The following is a 15,108-nucleotide window of genomic DNA, read 5'->3' as shown; positions in this document are numbered from 1 at the left end:
AGACACCCCTTGAGATAATTTTTAAATGGCTCTCCCAAGACTGGGAGTTTAAAAGTTGATTTGTGGAGTTTTTTTTTAAAGGTTTATTTTTGTAATGTAATTTAAGTAATGGGACTTGAACCCACAACCCCCCAAGATCAAGAATCCCTTGCTCTCCTGATGTGTACTTTTTTTTTTTTTTTTTTTTTGAGAGAGCCCTTATGGGAGAATGGTGGAAGGACAAGCAGACTCCCCCTGAGCAGCTCTATTCCAGGACCTTGAGATCATGACCTGAGCCAATTTAGGCACTGAACGCACTGAGCCACCAAGGTGCCCCAGTCTTACAGTGTGATCCAGGGGGCCTGGCTGACTCAGTTGGAGTGTGCAAGTCTTGGTCTTGGGGTTGTAAGTTCAAGTCCCACATTGGGTATAGAGATTACTTAAAATCTTAAAAAATGTGATCCTATCTCCAGGGAGCATATATGCCAGAGCCTAACAGCTAAGAATTGGTTGAGCAATTTCTCTACTTGCAGATAATCCCAAATTCATTGAGATTTTGGAGTGCCAGAGATGACCAAAGAGAATTTCATGTGCTTCAGGCTCTAAAGTAGACCCATCTCCCAACCAGATACCCATTGCAAATAACTCAGACCTTGTCTTGTCTGATGGGCAGTCAGGACAGGATTTCCAGCTAGGGAGAGCCCTCCTATCATGCCATTAGAAGTAGCCTACAAGTCAGCTTGTGTTCTCTGATGTTTGGTAAAATGAATGGCTTCCTCTGCTAAGCTCTTGTGGACTAAAGTTCTGGTAGTTGGTCACAAAAAAGGCGGTATAGACATCTGAGTCTCCATCTCCCACTCCCACCTACTTTGACTGGACTTGATTAGGTGGGAAGAAGTCCATTGCAATCTCAACACCTCCCTAACTTTCTGAAGTGTGTTCCAGTTTAAATGTATAAAAGTATTCATCAAGCCAGGTAGAAGTCTCTGGGCTAGTCAGTCTCTGTTCCAATGCCTGCCTTGAGGTAATTGGATTTGAGGTCAGTTCCCCGTGGTAATCAGGGTTTTTACTGATGTCCTGGACCACCCTTTGCCTCAAGCCCAAGTCTTGTACTTTGTTTTGTTTTGTTTTTAAAGATTTTATTTATTTATCAGAGAGAGGGGAGAGAGCGAGCACAGGCAGACAGAATGGCAGGCAGAGAGGCAGAGGGAGAAGCTTGCTCCCTGCCGAGCAAGGAGCCCGATGCGGGACTCGATCCCAGGACGCTGGGATCATGACCTGAGCCGAAGGCAGCTGCTTAACCAACTGAGCCACCCAGGTGTCCCCTTTGTTTTGTTTTTGCCTACGTTTCCATAACTTACCATGTAAGAGAACAAAATTATTCATTGTCTGTCATACTAGGTTAATATCCTGCTTTATACATTTAGTTCATACATTTATTCTTTTAGTAACTATTAGGTATAGAAGGGTGTTGACTTCATATGCATTAATAAGCTAATAGGCATGTTAAAAGAAACTGAGCCAGTAAATAAAAAACAGGCTAGAATCTAAATTTGTTCATTTTTTCAATACGTTTTATTTGCCACTGTGTTTGGCACTTAGTTTCTCAGTCCAAGTCTCCCATTAAACAGGGCTGTCAGGTTAAGAACGTAAGAGAGTGGACTATTAGATGTAATTCTCACATCTGATAATTCTGGCTATGTGAGCTTGGGTGAGTTCCTTAACCTCTCCAACCGCTTTCTTTTTCATTTTCTTTTTCTTTGTGTTTTTATTATTTTTTTAAGGAGGCTCCATGCCCAATGTTAGGTTTAAACTCAAAACCCCGAGATAAGAGTCCTATGCTAGCCAGGCACCCCTCTCTCCAATTTTCTAATCTTTAGGTGATCATTCCTATTTCACAGTATTTTTGTGAGGTTTGAGTGGTATGAAACAATCACTTACTCAAGAAATAAAATGTGTCAACCTACAATGTGCCAACCATTTCTAAATACTGAAGATCCTAGCAATGGCCAAGATAAAAATACATAGAGCTTACATTTTCATGAGGGAGCAGTGTGAGAGGGTGTAAGGAAGGACTATAGTTTTATATAAGTTTTATTTAAAATGGCCTTATGTCTATAAGGTTGATAACATTTGATCAGAAAACTAAAGAAAGCAAGCCATTTGGATAAATGGGGGAAGAGCAAATGTCTTCAGGAAAGAGTATGCCTGGCACGTCACAGAAAAAAAGCAAGGCAGTCTGGATAAATTCAAGTGAGCTAGGGGAAAGTGGTTCATGTCTACAATCCTTTATATGAAATCCTTGACACCTCACTTGCTTTGGAATTTGTTTTGACTTTAGAGCAGTGATAAAGAGCATATACTGCTAAACATATAACATCTTCAAAGGGATCTGGAGTAGTACCCAAGATTAAAACACATTATTATTTCTGTAGCAAAATACAAGAATAGTCATGTAAATTACCCAATATGAGTTTCAGATCAGGTTTTGTTGCCATAGGAGTTCCAAAAGTACTGGGTTTTAGAGTTGCTTTGATTTGTCTACTGCGATAAAAGATTGTGTACCTACCAATCGTACACAGAGTTAGATCATGTGGGGCCCTGTAGGCCCTGGCCAGCTCTGGACTTCACTCAAATTGTGATGGTAAACAATGAGATGCTACTTTACACTCTCTAGGATGGCTTTAATAAGAAAAAGACAATAAGTTCTAGACAATGTGTGACAAAGTTGGAACCCTTGTACACTGCTGGTGGGAATGTGAAATGATGCATTTTGGAACAGAGTTCTCAAAAGTTCCAGTTAACATATGACCCAGCCATTCTACTCCTAGATGTATACCCAAGAGAACTGGAAATATATATTCACACAAAAAGTTGTTGTATATGAATGTTCATAGCAGCATTATGCACACTAGTCAAGAAGTAAACAATGAAAGTGTTCATTAACTGGTGAACAAGTGTTCATTAACTGGATAAACAAAATATGGCATATCCATACAAAGAAATATTTGGCCATGAAAAGAAATGGGATGCTGCTATATGCTACATTGCTGAACCCTGAAAACATGCTAAGAGAAAGAAGCTAGTCATAAAAGACCATATGTTATATGATTCTATTTACATGAAATGTCCAGAATATGCAGATCTATAGAGATAGAAAGTAGAGTAGTGTTCACCTAGGGATAGGAAGGTGGGAGGAGAGGGGAGTGATTGTTAAATGCATGGGGTTTCTTTTAGGGGTAATGAAAATATTCTAAAAGTGATTAGTGATAGTGACACAGCTTTGTGGACCATACTAAAAGCAGTTGAATTGTATACTTTAAATCATTGAATTATATACTATGTAAATTATAGCTCAGTGCAGCTGTTATAAAAATAAAGCATGAAAAAATAAAGTGATGGTAATCCATGAGAGTTGTTTTTGTTTCTTTGTTTTTTCCATTGGAGACTTTTGAGCACAGCAGTGACATGATCTGACTTAGATCTGTGAGTTCAGGATAAATCTTGGCTATTCATTTTATTATACCACAACTAGCTCTGAAATGCTAGATGAGTATTTCCCGACTTCAAGAACCTGTGTGCCTCTTTTGGTATTTCTCCCGTACCTACACTGAATTGACTCACTTCTTACATATATTTATCATGAAAAATGAAATCATCAACATTCTAAGTGGAAAACAAATTAACTTTTGCCACAAATAGAAGGTAATTTTTTAAAAAACTACTTAAGCTTTTAAACTAAAAAAAAAAAAAAAAAAAAGCTTTTAAATTTAAAAAAAAAAAAAGTTGAGGGGGGGCACCTGGGTGGCTCAGTGGGTTAAGCCTCTGCCTTTGGCTCAGGTCATGATTTCAGGGTCCTGGGATCGAGCCCCACTTCGGGCGTTCTGCTCAGTGGGGAGCCTGCTTCCCCCACCCACTGCCTGCCTCTCTGCTTACTTGTGATCTCTCCCTCTGTCAAATAAATAAATAAAATCTTTTAAAAAATAAATTAAATTGGAGTGCCTGGGTGGCTCAGTGGGTTAAAGCCTCTGCCTTCAGCTCAGGTCATGATCCCAGGGTCCTGGGATCAAGCCCCGCATCAGGCTCTCTGCTCCATGGGGAGCCTGCTTCCTCCTCTCTCTGCCTGTCTCTCTGCTTACTTGTGATTTCTCTCTGTCAAATAAATAAATAAAATCTTTTAAAAAAAAAGTAAATAGATTAAATTAAATTTAAAAATAAATTTAAAAAAAAAAAAAGTTGGGGAACCTGGACGGCCCAGTTAGTTGAGTGTCTGACTGTTGGTTTTGGCTCAGGTCTTGATCTCAGGGTCATGAGATCAAGCCTGTGTCAGTCTCCACACTCAGTCTCCTTAAGATTTTCTCTCCCTTGCCTTCTGCCCCTCCCCCACATGCTCGCTCTCTCTCTAAAATAATAATAATAATAATAATAAATCTTTAAAAAAAGTTGACTGCTGGGCGCCTGGGTGGCTCAGTGGGTTAAGCCGCTGCCTTCAGCTCAGGTCATGATCTCAGAGTCCTGGGATCGAGTCCCACATCGGGCTCTCTGCTCAGCAGGGAGCCTGCTTCCCTCTCTCTCTCTCTGCCAGCCTCTCTACCTACCTGTGATCTCTCTCTGTCAAATAAATAAATAAAATCTTTAAAAAAAAAAATAAAATAAAAATAAAAAAAGTTGACTGCTATTTTTTATCACCAAAATGATTTTTATCACCAAAAGTGATACTACCCGGAGTCATCCTATATATATCCATTGGAAATGTCTCTTGAGCTGTAAGCTTATGAGGTCAGGGACAATGTCTAGATGGTCAATTATATTGCCTGACATACAGTAGGTGCTCAACATTTGTGGATAACTAAATATGCTGGGCTTATTGAAAAGTCAGGGATGAATGAAGTCTCCTTTGTGTGACTAAGAATCACCTGTGCCAGTTGAATAAATTTCATTCCTAATCCTACCTCCACAAAGCAGGATTCAAAGATCTTGAGTGTATGGGGCACCTGGCTGGCTCAGTTGGTAGAGAATGTGGCCCTTGATCTTAGGGATCCTGAGTTCCATCCCCATGTTGGGCATAGAGTTTACCTATAACAACAATAACAAAGGTCTTGAGGGTAGAGTTTGGGAATCTGCATTTTAATAATTTCCCAAATGATTCTGATACAATGGGTCTACAGACCATACTTTGAAAAATATCAAAGAATTGTACTAGGAAAGAAAAAGAATATGCATGATTAGATTTTCTCTAGTTTGGGAATAGAAACATGGAACTTACGGAGTTACTTCAGTCATGATTGGTGGTGAAGGAGTCCAAGATCAGTTGAGAGGGGAAACCAAAAAAGAACTGATTGGGAAAAATAAGGGTGGCTGAGGGACTGAGGGTGTTGAGCAAGAGGGCAAGGTCAAAAGGCATAGGGGATGTGGTAAAACATATAAAGAAATATTTAAGACCTATAACAGATACTTTTATATCCACCTCCCAGCTTAAGAAAGAAAGGGCTACCTGTAGAGTTGGATCTGTCTGTGAATTCCTCACTGATTGCACCCACTCTCTCCCTCCCAGTGGTAACCACTACACTGAAGCTAACTTCATCATTCATGTGAATTTCTTTGTGCTGATATTTTATATATATATATCTTCACATTTTAAATCCAACTGAAAATGTTAAGTGGACAGATACAAATGTTTGGAGTTTAAGGGAAAGAGGCCTAGGCTGAAAAAAATTGGGGTATCATCACTTTATAATTGGTTTTTAAGTCATGAAATTGGATGAAGTTGGCTAGGAAGGGAATATATAGATGGGGAGAGGGGGAGAGAGAGAGAGAGAGAGAAGACTAGAGACTGAATTCTATATACTTCAAGGTTTAGTAATCAGGGAGAGGAGGAGAAACCAGCAGGAGACAATAGGAAAGGCCAATGAGGTAGGAAGGAAACTAGGATATGATGAGGGTCCTAGAAGTCAAGTGAAGAAAATATAAGAAGGAGCAAGTGATCAACTGTGCCAACTGCTGTTCATAGGTTAACTAAATTAAGAATTGAGAATATGGAATTATTGGTGACCTTGATGAGAAATTTTAATGAAGCTGGTCCAATGGTAGTGGGTTATCAAAACTTGTTAACATTAGTGTCACTAAAGCTGGTATACAACATCCCACTGTTAAATTTGACTGGCTTAAAAAATTTTTTTCAGTGAAGAGTTGGGAACAAAAGCATGATCATAATAGGTTCAAAAGAGAATGGGCAGAATGTCTCTAACATATTATTGTTAAATATGATCCTAACTGTAAAGAGAGAATGGGATGGGAGAACATTGAAGACATCTTTTTCAAACAGATTTGTTAAAAAAGGAAGGAGGACAGTGGCTGGAACACTGCTGTGGGGTCAAGACAGGGATTTTATAAGATGGTAGAGGGGCGCCTGGGTAACTCAGTCCTGAAGTCTCTGCCTGCGGTTCAGGTCATGATCCCAGGGTCTTGGGATCGAGCTCTGCATTGTGCTCCCCACTCAGTAGGAAGCCTGCTTCTCCCTCTCCCACTCTCCCTGCTTGTGTTCCCTCTCTTGCCATGTCTCTCTCTCTGTCAAATAAATAAATCTTAAAAAAAAATAAAATGGTAGAAACATCATCATGATTGCTTAAGGATGGGAAAACAGAGAAAGAGAGAAAAGTAGGTGATATTGGAGACAGAGAAAGCCATGTACTTGAACAGACAAGGGGTGGAGTCCAGGGCACGGATGAAGAGGTTGGCCTTGAGTAGGAGCACAGACAGTTTACATAAATAACAATTTAGAATACATAATGTAAAAGCAGATGGGTTGTGTAAGGACCTATTTAGCCCGAGTGACTCCATCTTGGCTAAAAGCCATTTTGTTGTTTGTGCAGTAAAACTTAAACTGACCCTGCCCTCCCCCCACCCTCAAGAAACTTACTTAGAAGCCAGTCTGGGAAGCCAGTAAAATATGGTAGGCTAGTTCCTAATAAGAGAGCCCAGAATACAAGGCCAGGTCGGCCAGTTCCTGATAACAGAGCCCAGAATACAAGGACGAGTCAGGCCAGGTGGAGACAACCAATCAGTAAAAGTACACATGCTGTCTCCCTAACCACCAAAGAATGTAAACTCCGCCTTTTGGGCGCCAAACTTAAGCGCCAGTTCTAACCAGAGTAATAGGTTAGTTCAAACAGCTACTAAAGGGTAAATTGTAATTCAATTGGCCACCTGCGTGTGACCTAACATGGCTATGCAACTTTCTCTATGTGTTACAATCTCATTGGCCACCTATGTGTGGCCAGGCTTTTGCTCTATAAAAGGTAATCTGTAAGATGGGGAGTGGTCGCTCTCTTCGGAGGTGGCCCTGACCGGTCAGTCAGTCAATTCTTAAGCCTGTAAGCTGGGGGTGGTCGCTCTCTTTGGAGACAGCCCTGGCCGGTCAGTCTGACTTCAAATGCTTAGCATAGAATAGAGCTTTGCAGAACTTTCACCTTGTCTCAGTCTCATTCCCCTGGCCGATCAGTCTAACTTCTAATACTTTAATAAAACTTTAAATAACTTTCACTTTGTCTCAGTCTCGTTTCATTTAATAACGGACCTAACATTGGGGGCTCATCTGGGATTAAATGACGAGAACTGAGCCAGCATCAGAATTTCTGGGAAAAGCCTCCGGAGGTAAGATCCTGTCTGTTTGTCTGTCTGGTTGCGGAGCTCCAGGGGTATGGCCCACTGGGGAGAAACTGGTTGCAGTATTGCTCCCAGGGCTGGAGTGGATGTGGGGACGCCCCATCCCTCCATTGGTGAATCGCCAGGGGTTTGGGTCCCCCTGGGTGGGCAGGGGACTGAAAAAGTCCCCACCAGTGGCAGGTTGTGTTTTTGAGTTGGGATTACATTTTGCACACCCTTAGACTTGATATCTGGTTGAGGAAGGGCCACTGGGTCTGTGGTTGTCTTTTTGTCTTTTTGTTGTCTGTTGTGTTGTTTGTTATGTTTGAAGGAATGGGGCAAGCAGAGAGTAAGGGAACTCTGACTCCTAACTCTCTGTTTCTCCTAATAGATATGGGGCTTCTCCCTTACTCATTTCTTGTGTTAATGGCTATAACTGGAGCCAACTGTGGTTAGTCTAACTCGAGACAGAGACTTCAAGGAATATTCCCAAGCAGCTACCAAAACTCCCTTTGTTTGGGGGAAGTTCTCTGTCTTCTCTGGCTTGATATGGATAGCCTAACCCCTCCCTCCTTGCTGGCGGGAAAGCATGGCATCTGCTCCTCTGTTGAAACTAATGAGCTCTAAAACTGGAATCCTTTCTCTGCCTTCTGGCAGCACTTTGTTCTTCTGTCTCCCCCTTCTGTTTCTACACCAACTTGGGTATTACCTGCATAGCTGGCCTCTAGACCATCCTTGGTTCTTCCTGCACCATGGCTCCTTCCCTGTCAAGGAATGAGAAGAGCACCCCCTAGACCTAACACCCCCCTACTCCAGATCTTCCCACCTGTGTCTCAGGTAAACATTTGAAATGAGTGGTCCCAGGTGGAATGTAAATCTGTATTTGAGCTAAGTTAAGTTTGTTGGTTTAATTAAGATAGACATGTCTTTGAAGTTACAGCAGTAAATGTGAAACCTTTATTCTATCAAAGTTTACTAAGGTCAAATAAGCTCATGTTATTTGTTAAAATCTGTTAGCAAAAAATGACTGGACTGATGGTTAATTGTCTGTCTCAAAGTTTTAATGGGTAATTGTTAAAGTAGCTTTCAAAGTCTTTGGTAACCTGAAACTTTAAAGTTTTAGATGACAAATTAAATTAAATAATGGACATCTAGGTCTTAACCAAATGGAATAAAATGCTAAAGCATTGAGTACTCGATATAGGTTTGTGCCTTTGACTTCCTAATGCAAAAAAAAAACTAAAAATATTTAAATCTGTTGGTAAACATGTTTTGTGCTTAACTGATTCATAATTTACCTCCTAAAGAATTCCGTTATAACAGTTCACAATTGGTTTATATTTAGTCTTCACTAGAGATTAAGATGTTTCTAAGAGTACAAAATTCTACTAACTGTAAGACTGATGAAAATTTAAAAAAAAACCCATCCCTGTATGTAGGAAAGTAGGAGATATGTAAGAAATATTTAAGAAATAAAAATGCATTTTGTTAAAGATAAAGGAAGGTAATTTTGTCCTAAATGAGAAGGTTGTTTGGAAGAAAATGGCTTGGGACAAAACCTACATGCAAAAGCAAGTTGTAGAAGGTTTGTGAAGGGAAATCTTCAGAAAAGGAATTTTAGGTATGGTCAGACAGACTAAGATTAACTGTACACCATGAAAAAGAGGGCCTAAGAGAGTGAATAGTTTTATCTTAAGGTAAAAATATCTGGTCTCACCAGAACATGAAAGGAGATAAACTTGAGGGTATGAAATAAAGTCATAGAAGGCGTAGGGAAAGTAACTTTTATTTGCCTTGGTTTATGGGTTTAAAAGAAAACAATAAAATATGTTGAAAATTTAACCATATTAGATCAGTTTTGGTGGATTTATTCACAAGAGAGAAAAAAAGGCTAATGAATCTTTTCCTGTAAAACGTTTCCATTCAAATGAGACATAGCATTTATTTTTTTTTAATTTTTAAAAAGATTTTATTTATTTATTTGACAGATCACAAGTAGGCAGGGAGGCAGGCAGAGAGAGAGGGGGAAGCAGGCTCCCTGCTGAGCAGAGAGCCCGGTGTGGGGCTCCATCCCAGGACCCCGGGATCATGACCTGAGCCGAAGGCAGAGGCTTTAACCCACTGAGCCACCCAGGCACCCCAAAATGAGACATAGTATTTAAAAAAGAAAGACTAAAGCCCTGTGTCATGACAAATCTATATTGGTGATCCACTCAAGTACAAAGTTTTCCTAGATTAATTGATCTACTGTTAAGAAAAAAATGTACATGGTTTTCTCTTTACCTGCCCAGAAAAAAACAGTTTCTATGTTTTGTTTTATCAGGTATTTAACATACATAATCCTATTTAGGCATGTATTTTATTTATTTTATTTTTTTAAACTTTTTTTTTTTTTAAAGATTTGTTTATTTGACAGACAGAAATCACAAGTAGGCAGAGAGGCAGGCACAGAGAGAGGGGGAGGCAGGCTTCCTGCCGAGCAGAGAACCCGATTCGGGGCTCGATCCCGGGACCCTGGGATCATGACCTGAGCTGAAAGCAGAGGCTTTAACCCACTGAGCCACCCAGGCGCCCCTAGGCATGTATTTTAAAAGATTTCAACAAACTTCCTCAAGATTAAAATATTGAGCAAAATCTTGATTCTCTTATAAAATGAGTTTTGTCTTAAAGGAGATTCACATAAAGAACTTTCAGGACAAAGACAGGTCTTTGATATGTTAAAAATCCTAAAACTGAAACAGGTAAAATGTCCAGAAGTAAAAACTGCATTCAAACTAAACCAGAATTAGTAACATGGGAATAAACAAGCTAAAAGCTTATAATGTTATGTCTCTTAATGTTTTATCTCATTTTAAACATTGCTGGTTCTCTAATGTTTGCTCTTCCAGACTAAGGACATTTTTTTCTTAAGTTATCTATAACTTACAGAAATGTAAAAATACTCATTTGTAAAGAAATCAAGACATTCAACTTTTCTCTCTATCTGAACCCTCTGAAACCAAAGGTCTCAGCAAGTATTCTTTCTTCCATGGTAACCAGTCATTTGCATAAGTTCAATAAGAATCTGTTCTCCTTTTAACAGGACACTATTAAAAACTCTAGTTATTTTACCAAGACTTTGACTGGAATGTCATATTTTAAAAAGACTCAGACAACTTAAAGGAACTAAGGTTGACTTTATAAAACCTGGAGCCATAAAGCCCCTTGCAACTGTTGGCCTGATACCTTGCTTACAGAGTTCCCAGCAGCCTCACCAGGTGAATAAAAAAATGTCACTTCCTGGAAGGTGCAGGAACCTCAAGATACTTTGGGGACCTCAGGAAGAGAAATTCGCCCAAATCAACAAGTATTGCAGGCAAATATATGGCTTGGCTTCTGGCCTAGATAGACTCCTTATAAAATTTCCAGCAAAGCAGATTCTAAAAGATCTATATGATCACTCATTGTTCTTACTGAGCTTATGTAGATAATTAGGCCAAATTTGTTAAAACTGGAACTGTTTTTTGGGGCACCTGGATGACTCAGTTGTCGCTCTCGGCCCGCAAGAACGACTCGGAGACTCACGTAGTGGCGAACCTTCTTCTTTAATTGCTTTTTTCTTCTCTCCCTTTACCCTCGGCGCATGCGTTTTTATACAGGCAGTGTTACCCAATCACAATGCAGTGCTCATGCACCTCCCGCGAGAGTGGACCTAAATGAACAGCCAATCATATTCAGTCCCTTACGGCTCTTAGAGTAGGCCTCCTGTACCGGCTCCCGACACTCAGTGGGTTAATGCCTCTGCCTTCGGCTCAGGTCATGATCTCAGGGTCCTTGGATTGAGCCCCGCATTGGGCTCCCTGCTCCACAGAGAGCCTGCTTCTCTCTCTCCCTCTGCCTGCCACTCTGCTTACTTGTGCTCTCTCTCTGTCAATTAAATAAATATATTTTTTTTTAAATTTCCTCTTACTTCTTTGTAATCTCACCATCCTGTCACTCCAAGCCCCCTCCCAAGGCAACCACTTATCTGCTTTTTGTCACCATAAATTAGTTTGCATTTTTCTAGAATTTTACATAAATTAAATCATATAATATAAACTTTTAAAATCTTGCCTTTTTGCATTCTGCATAATTATTTTTTGAGATTCATTGTTGGATGATTGCTTTTTATTGCAGAGTAGGATTTCATTATGTGGATTTACCACAGTTTATTTATCCATTCATCTGTTGATGGGCACTTGCATGCCTTTCCAGTTTTGGGCTATTATAAAACTGCTATAAACATTTATATACAGGGGTGCCTGGGTGGCTCAGTTGGTTAAGCCTCTGCCTTCAGCCCAGGTCATGGTCTCAGGGTCCTAGGATCGAGCCCCACATCGGGCTCTCTGCTTAGCAGGGAGCCTGCTTCCCCCTCTCTCTCTGCCTGCCTCTCTGCCTACTTGTGATCTCTATCTGTCAATTAAATAAATACAAATTTAAAAAAAAGAATGTAAAGCTTTGCATAGCTATTTTAAAAAGACTATTTATATACAGAGTCTCTGTGGACATATGCTTTTGTTTCTCTTTGGTAAATACCTAGGAATGGAATCACTGGTTGGATGAGTCACACTGTAAGTATATACTTAACTTTTTAAAAAACTGTAAAAAAATTTTTTTAAAATTTTTTAAAGATTTTATTTATTTATTTGACAGAGATCACAAGGAGGTGGATAGGCAGGCAGAGAGAGAAAGAGAGAGAGGAGGAAGCAGGCTCCCTGTTGAGCAGAGAGCCTGATGTGGTGCTCGATCCCAGAACCCTGGGATCATGACCTGAGCCGAAGGCAGAGGCTTTAACCCACTGAGCCACCCAGGTGCCCCATATTTTTTTTTAATTAAAAAAAATTTTATTTATTTATCTGACAGAGAGAGAGCACAAGCAGGGGAAGTAGCAGGAAGAGGGAGAAGCAGGCTTCTTCCCAGGCAGATCAGGGAGCCTGATGCAGGACTTGATCCCAGAACCCTGGGACCATGACCTAAACCAAAGGCAGATGCTTAACCAACTGAGCCACCCAGAATTCCAGTCAGTATGAATAGTTAGATGGGGAAACCTTGTCTACATAGTACCCGGCATAAGGTCATACATATGCCCTGAGGAAACATGCCTATACATTGTATGTCATGTAAAGGAGACTGAGGCTTCTCCTTGGACAGAGATTTTAGAATTATAATTTAAGTCATTCCAGAGGTCACACCATGATCCATCTGCTCTGCCACCAGTCAGGTTTAGCTCAAAAGGTCTGGGTGGCTCAGTCGTTAAACGGCTGCCTCGGCTCCATGATTCCAGGGTCCTGGGATTGAGCCCTATACCAGGCTCCCTGCTTGGTGGCAGGAAGTCTGCTTTCCCACTCCCACTCCCACTGCTTGTGTTCCCTCTCTCACTGTGTCTCTGTCTGTCAAATAACTAAATAAAATTAAATTAAAAAATAAGATCTGGGTGGTCTGAGCAGTGGGAGGTCTTGTCAGGCCAGTCACCATCACCTGGAGGGTGGTTTTGGGTTTCATTTGTCTGAGTTAAGGAAAGCTGGAAAGAAGAGCTTAGGGAAAAAAAGGTTAGTGAGGTGGTGGACGTAAAGGACTGGTCATGGGGTGTTGCTGGTGACAATAGTGCTGTCTTCTTATGGTTTTTAATTCATTTTTCCATAATAACTAATGATATTGAACATTTTTTCAGGTGCTTAATTGCCAGATATATCTTTTTGGTGACATGTCTGTTCCAATCTTTTGCCCATGTTTTTAAAATTGGTTTGCTTATTTTTATTGAGTTGGTTTTTGGTTCTTTTTTTTTAAGTAATCTCTACACCCAACATGGGGGTTAAACTTACAATCCTGAGATCAAGAGTTGCGTGCTCCACTAAGTCAGCCACGTACCACTTTACTGAGTTTTGTGAGTGCTTTGTATATATATATATATTTTTTTTTTAATAAATATTTTATTTATTTATTTGACAGACAGAGATCACAAGTAGGCAGAGAGGCAGGCAGAGAGAGAGGGAAGAAGCAGGCTCCCTGCCGAGCAGAGAGCCTGATGCGGGGCTCGATCCCAGGACCCTGAGATCATGACCTGAGCTGAAGGCAGAGGCTTTAACCCACTGAGCCACCCAGGTGCCCCTATTTTTTTTTTTTAATAAGTTTTTATTGAGAGGCGTGTTTTTGTTTGTGGAGTTTTTTTGGTTTCTTTTTAAAGATTTTATTTATTATTTCTTTGACAGAGAGAACACAAGCAGGGGGAGCAGCAGACAGAAGACAAGGGGGAAGCAGGCTCCCCACTGAGCAAGGAGCTGGATGAGGAACTTGATCCCAGGACCGTGGGATCATGACCTAAGCCGAAGGCAGACAACAGACTGAGCCACCCAGGCATCCCAGGAGGGCTTTGTTTTTGTTTTTGAGAGTTCTTTATTCTGAATGCAAGTTATTTCTTAGGTATATAATTTGCATATTTTTTCTTCTACTTTGTGACTTTTCCTTTTATTCTCTTAACAGTGTCTACTGAAAGTAGAAGTTATTAATTTTGTTGAAACAAATTTGCTTTCTTTTATAGATCATGCTTTTAGTATTGAATCTAGAATAGTTTCTTTATTCAAAGTCATGGAGTTCTTCTCCTGAAAGTTTATAGTTTTAGATCCATGATCCACTTAAATTTTTGTATGTGCTACAAGATGGATCAAAAATTTTTTTTTTGCTTATTTCCAATTTCCAATTGTTCCAGCACCCATTTGTTGAAAAGACTATCCTTTCTCTATTGAATTATCTTTGCACTTTTGACAAACATCAATTGACTATATATTTCTAGACTTTATTCTGTTCCATTGATATATTTGTCTATCTTTATACCAATATCATTATCTTTTTTTGAAGATTTTATTCATTTGTTAGAGAGAGAGAGAGCAAAAGTAGGGGGAGCAGCAGGCAGAGGGAGAAATAGGCTTCTCACTGAACAAGGAGCTCAATATGGTACTCAATCCCAGGATTCTGGGATTGTGACCAGAGCCAAAGACACATGCTTAATGGCTGAGCCACCTAGGTGTCCCCGAATATCATTATCTTGATCACTGTAGTGAGTGTTGAAGTTAAGTAGGGTAAGCTGCCAATTTTGTTCCTCTGGCACTTTATACAAAAAAAAAAAAGAAAGAAAGAAAGAAAGAAAGTTTGAGATTTGGAGGATTGCACTGAATGTATGGATCAACTTGGAGAGAATTTGACATCTTAACAATATTGGGTCTTTCCACCAAAGAGTGCAGAATATCCCTCCATTTATTTAGGTTTTCTTTAATTTCTCAATATTTTATAAGAAAACTCAATTTTGAAAGCTCACTTAGAGTCAAACTAGGCATACACTATGGGTCAGAAAATTAGCCAAATCATTGAAGGAGTAGACTCAAGTTATAAAGGCCTGGGTTGAAATCCCAAATTTTACTATCTATATTATATTAAGCAAGTTATTTAAACTTCTGGTGACCTAATGTCCTA

This window comes from Mustela lutreola, chromosome 8 (assembly GCF_030435805.1).
Source record: "Mustela lutreola isolate mMusLut2 chromosome 8, mMusLut2.pri, whole genome shotgun sequence".
Classification (NCBI taxonomy): Eukaryota; Metazoa; Chordata; class Mammalia; order Carnivora; family Mustelidae; genus Mustela; species Mustela lutreola.
This window is presented reverse-complemented; position numbering follows the sequence as displayed.